Below are 6,167 nucleotides of genomic sequence, written 5' to 3' on the forward strand. Positions count from 1 at the left end.
AGAAACAAGAAAAGACACAAAACAAGAAATTTTAAAGATCAAACAAGAAGACTTACCAAGAACAACTTGAAGATCATGAAGAATGCAATGCATGGATTTTCGAAAAATGCAAGAAAGAGATAAACATGCAATTGACACCAAACTTAAAAATTGCCACTAGACTGAAACAAGAAACATAAAATTATTTTTGATTTTATGATTTTATTTTATTTTTTTTGGTTTTTTCGAAAATAAAAAGAATAAAAACAAAAACTTAAAATTAAAATAAAATTACCTAATCTGAGCAACAAGATGAACCGTCAGTTGTCCAAACTCGAACAATTCCCGGCAACGGCACCAAAAACTTGGTGCACGAAATCGTGATCATCAACAATGGAGCCAAAGACTTGGTGCTCTCAAACGTGAATCACACTTTGTCACAACTTCGCACAACTAACCAGCAAGTGCACTGGGTCGTCCAAGTAATAAACCTTACGTGAGTAAGGGTCGATCCCACGGAGATTGTCGGCTTGAAGCAAGCTATGGTCACCTTGTAAATCTCAGTCAGGCGGATTCAAATGGTTATAGAGAATTGATAATTAAAACATAATTAAAATATAAACTAGGATAGAGATACTTATGTAATTCATTGGTGAGAATTTCAGATAAGCGTATAGAGATGCTTTCGTTCCTCCTGAACCTCTGCTTTCCTGCTGTCTTCATCCAATCATTCCTACTCCTTTCTATGACAAGCTGTATGTTGGCCATCACTGTTGTCAATGGCTACATCCCGTCCTCTCTGTGAAAATGATCCAATGCACTGTCACTGCATGGCTAATCATCTGTCAGTTCTCGATCATACTGGAATAGGATTTACTATCCTTTTGCGTGTGTCACTACGCCCAGCACTCGCAAGTTTGAAGCTCGTCACAGCCATCCCTTCCCAGATCCTACTCGGAATACCACAGTCAAGGTTTAGACTTTCCGAATCTCAGGAATGGCCGTCCATGGGTTCTAAATTATACCATGAAGACTCTAATATCTCAGACTCGGTCCCCTGTACTAGATATCTAAGAGATACTCATTCTATCTCATCTTCATGTAGAACGGAAGTGGTTGTCAGGCACGTGTTCATAAGTGAGAATGGTGATGAGCGTCACATAATCATCATATTCATCATGTTCTTGGGTGCGAATGAATATCTTAGAATAGGAATAATCTTGAATTGAATAGAAAAATAATAGTACTTTGCATTAATACTCGAGGAACAGCAGAGCTCCACACCTTAATCTATGGTGTGTAGAAACTCTACCGTTGAAAATACATAAGAACAAGGTCTAGGCATGGCCGAGAGGCCAGCCTCCATGATCTCAGAACTAAACGTCCAAAAGATCCCTGAATACAATAGTAAAAAGTCCTATTTATGCTAAACTAGTTACTAGGGTTACAGAGATAAGTAAATGATGCAGAAATCTACTTCCGGGGCCCACTTGGTGTGTGCTTGGGTTGAGCATTGAAGCTTTCACATGGAGAGGTCTTTCTTGGATTTGAACGCCAGTTTGTAACCTGTTTCTGGTGTTTAACTCCACTTTGCAACCTGTTTCTGGCGTTTAACTCCAGAATAGGGCAGGAAGCTGGCGTTGAACGCCATTTTTCGTCATCTAAACTCGGAAAAAGTATGGACTATTATATATTGCTGGAAAACCCTGGATGTCTACTTTCCAACGCAATTGAGAGCGCGCCATTTGGAGTTCTGTAGCTCCAGAAAATCCAAAAAGCATATAAATTATCCGCTCAAACTAAAAACTATGTAAAAACAATGCCAAAAAGCGTATAAATTATCTGCTCATCACAACACCAAACTTAAATTGTTGCTTGTCCCAAAGCAACTGAAAATCAAATAGGATAAAAAGAAGAGAATATATTATAAATTCCAAAATATCAATGAAACTTAGCTCCAATCAGATGAGCGGGACTTGTAGCTTTTTGCCTCTTAAATAGTTTTGGCATCTCACTTTATCCATTGAAGTTCAGAATGATTGGCATCTATAGGAACTTAGAATTTAGATAGTGTTATTGATTCTCCTAGTTCAGTATGTTGATTCTTGAACACAGCTACTTTATGAGTCTTAGCCGTGGCCCTAAGCACTTTGTTTTCCAGTATTACCACCGGATACATAAATGCCACAGACACATAACTGGGTGAACCTTTTCAGATTGTGACTCAGCTTTGCTAAAGTCCCCAATTAGAGGTGTCCAAGGTTCTTAAGCACACTCTTTTTTTTTGCTTTCGATCTTGACTTTAACCGCTCAGTCTCAAGTTTTCACTTGACACCTTCACGCCACAAGCACATGGTTAGGGACAGCTTGGTTTAGCCGCTTAGACCAGGATTTTATTTCTTTAGGCCCTCCTATCCACTGATGCTCAAAGCCTTGGATCCTTTTTATTACCCTTGCCTTTTGGTTTTAAGGGCTATTGGCTTTTTGCTCTTGCCTTTTGGTTTAAAGAGCTTTTGGCTTTTTCTGCTTGCTTTTTCTTTTTCTTTCTTTCTTTTTTTTTCGCAAGCTCTTCTCTATTCACTGCTTTTTCTTGCTTCAAGAATCAATTTTAAGATTTTTCAGATTATCAATAACATTTCTCCTTTTTCATCATTCTTTCAAGAACCAACATATTTAACATTCATAAACCACAATATCAAAAGACATATGCACTGTTCAAGCATTCATTCAGAAAATAAAAAGTATTGTCACCACATCAAAATAATTAAACTAGTTTCAAGGATGAATTCGAAACCATGTACTTCTTGTTCTTTTGTAATTAAAACATTTTTCATTTAAGAGAGGTGATGGATTTCATAGGACATTCATAACTTTAAGACATAGACATTTAAATACTAATGATCATGTAATAAGAGACAAACATAAACATAAAGCATAGTAAACGAAAAATAGGAAAATAAGAACAAGGAGATTAAGGAATGGGTCCACCTTAGTGAGGGTGACGTATTCCTCTTCTTGAAGAACCAATAGTGCTCTTGAGCTCCTCTATGTCTCTTCCTTGTCTTTGTTGCTCCTCCCTCATAGCTCTTTGATCTTCTCTAATCTCATGGAGGATGATGGAGTTCTCTTGGTGCTCCATCCTTAGTTGTCCCATGTTGGAACTTAATTCTCCTAGGGAGGTGTTGATTTACTCCCAATAGTTTTGTGGAGGGAAGTGCATCCCTTGAGGCATCTCAGGGATTTCATGGTGAGAAATTTCCTCATGCTCTTGTTGAGGTCCATGATCTCTTGTTTTTCAGTCAAATGCTCTACTACTGAGCTATGGACCCTTGAGATGAATCTTCCCATCTCCCATGACTCGGAGGTGGAAGCTTTTGTTTTCCCTTTCCTCTTTCTAGAGGTTTCTCCGGCCTTAGGTGCCATAAATGGTTATGGAAAAACAAAAAGCAATGCTTTTACCACACCAAACTTAAAAGGTTTGCTCGTCCTCGAGCAAAAGAAGGAAGAAGGTAGTAGAAGAAGAAGAAAATGGAGGAGATGGAGGGAGGTGAGTGGTTCGGCCATGTGTGGGTGGGTTTGGGAGGGGAGAGCGGTGAAGAGGTGATGGGGAAGAGAGAATGAGGTGATTGGTAAAGGGTATTTATGGAAGAGTGTTATAGAAGGGTGTAAAGAGGAGAAAAGAAGAGGTGGGGTAGGTGGGGATCCTATAGGGTCCACAGATACTGAAGGGATCCTGTGGGATCCACAGATCCAGTGGGTCAAGGACTTAACATCCCTGCTCCAATTAGGCGTGTAAAACGCCCTTGCTGTGCAATTCTGGCGTTTAACGCCAGACTGCGGCTTGTTTCTGGCGTTAAACGCCCAAATGTAGCCTGTTTCTGGCGTTTAACGCCAGATAGATGCTTGTTTCTGGCGTTAAACGTCAGCTTGGTGCTTGTTTCTGGCGTTTAAACGCCAAAATGCTCCTCCTTCAGGGTGTGCTATTTTTAATGCTATTTTTCATTCTGTTTTTGATTTTTCAATAGTTTTTGTGACTCCACATGATCATCAACCTAATAAAATACGAAATAACAAAAAGAAAATAAAATAGATATGATTAAATAACATTGGGTTACCTCCCAGCAAGCGCTTCTTTAATGTCAATAGCTTGACAGTGAGCTCTCATGGAGCCTCACAGATAATCAGAGCAAGGTTGGAACCTCCCAACACCAAACTTAGAGTTTGAATGTGGGGGTTCAACACCAAACTTAGAGTTTGTTGTGGCCTCCCAACACCTAACTTAAAGTTTGCCTGTGGGAGCTTTGGTTGACTCTGCAGTGAGAGAAGCTTTTCATGCTTCCTCTCCATGGTTACAGAAGGAGATCCTTGAGTGTTAAACACAAGGTTGTCCTCATTCAGTTGAAGGACTAATTCTCCTCCGTCCACATCAATCATAGCTCTTGCTGTGGCTAGGAAGGGTCTTCCAAGGATGATGGATTCATCCTCATCCTTCCCAGTGTCTAGGATTATGAAATCAGCAGGGATGTAAAGGCCTTCAACCTTTACTAACATGTCCTCTACTTGTCCATAAGCCTATTTTCTTGAGTTGTCTGCCATCTTTAAAGAGATTCTAGCAGCTTGCACCTCAAAGATCCCAAGTTTCTCCATTACAGAGAGTGGCATTAAGTTTATTTCTGACCCTAGGTCACACAGAGCCTTCTCAAAGGTCATGGTGCCTATGTTACAGGGAATTGGGAATTTACCAGGATCCTGTTTCTTTTGAGGTAATTTCTGCCTATCCAATGCATTTAGTTCATTAGTGAGCAAGGGAGGTTCATCTTCCCAAGTCTCATTACCAAATAATTTGGCATTCAGCTTCATGATTGCACCAAGGTACTTAGCAACTTGCTCTTCAGTAATGACTTAATCCTCTTCAGAGGATGAATACTCATCAGAGCTCATGAAGGGCAGAAGGAGGTTCAATGGAATCTCTATGGTCTCTAGATGAGCCTCAGATTCCTTTGGTTCCTCAAAGGGAAACTCCTTATTGGTCACTGAGCATCCCAGGAGGTCTTCCTCACTAGGATTCACGCCTTCCTCCTCCTCTTTGGGTTCAGCCACACCATGTAAGGTAATGGCCTTGCACTCTCTTTTTGGATTCTCTTCTATATTGCTTGGGAGAGTACTAGGAGGGGTTTCAGTGACTCTTTTACTCAGCTGGCCCACTTGTGCCTCCAAATTTCTAATGGAGGACCTTGTTTCATTCATGAAACTTAAAGTGGCCTTAGATAGATCAGAGACTATATTTGCTAAGCTAGATTGATTCTGCTCAGAATTTTCTGTCTGTTGCTGAGTGGATGATGGAAAAGGCTTGCTATTGTTAAACCTGTTTCTTCCACCATTATTAAAGCTTTGTTGATGCTTTTGTTGATCCTTCCATGGGAAATTTGGATGATTTCTCCATGAGGGATTATAGGTATTTCCATAGGGTTCCCCCATGTAATTCACCTCTGCTATTGCAGGGTTCTCAGGATCATAAGCTTCTTCTTCAGAAGATGCCTCTTGAGTACTGTTGGAAGCAGCTTGCAATCCATTCAGACTCTGAGAAATCATATTGACTTGCTGAGTCAATATTTTATTCTGAGCCAATATGGCATTCAGAGTATCAATTTCAAGAACTCCCTTCCTTTGAGGCATCCCATTACTCACAAGATTCCTTTCAGAAGTGTACATGAACTGGTTATTTGCAACCATGTCAATGAGTTCCTGAGCTTCTGCAGGTGTTTTCTTTAGGTGAATGGATCCACATGCAGAATGGTCCAATGACATCTTTGATAATTCAGACAGACCATCATAGAATATATCCAGGATGGTCCATTCTGAAAGCATGTCAGAAGGACACTTTTTGGTCAGTTCCTTGTATCTCTCCCAAACTTCATAGAGAGATTCACCTTGTTTCTGTTTGAAAGTTTGAACATCCACTCTAAGCTTGCTAAGCTTTTGAGGAGGAAAGAACTTGGCTAAGAAAGCCATGACTAGCTTATCCCAAGAGTTCAGGCTATCCTTAGGTTGAGTGTCCAACCATATTCTAGCTCTGTCTCTTACAGCAAATGGGAAAAGCATAAGCCTGTAGACCTCGGAGTCAACCCCATTGGTTTTAACAGTATCACAGATCTGCAAGAACTCAGTTAAGAACTGAAAAGGATCTT

The 6,167-nt window shown here is 40.2% G+C and overlaps 1 non-coding gene across 1 annotated transcript; it reads left to right on the forward strand.

The window, feature by feature from the left end:
- Nucleotides 1-5,841: 5,841 nt before the first annotated feature.
- On the forward strand, nucleotides 5,842-5,949 carry LOC148550974 (small nucleolar RNA R71). The gene has a single exon (XR_015893378.1). It is a non-coding gene; the product is annotated as a small nucleolar RNA R71 (small nucleolar RNA).
- The last annotated feature ends 218 nt before the right edge of the window (nucleotides 5,950-6,167 follow it).

The sequence above is a fragment of the Arachis ipaensis genome, chromosome B7 (genome assembly GCF_059453495.1).
Source record: "Arachis ipaensis isolate K30076 ecotype BB chromosome B7, ASM5945349v1, whole genome shotgun sequence".
Lineage (NCBI taxonomy): Eukaryota > Viridiplantae > Streptophyta > Magnoliopsida > Fabales > Fabaceae > Arachis > Arachis ipaensis.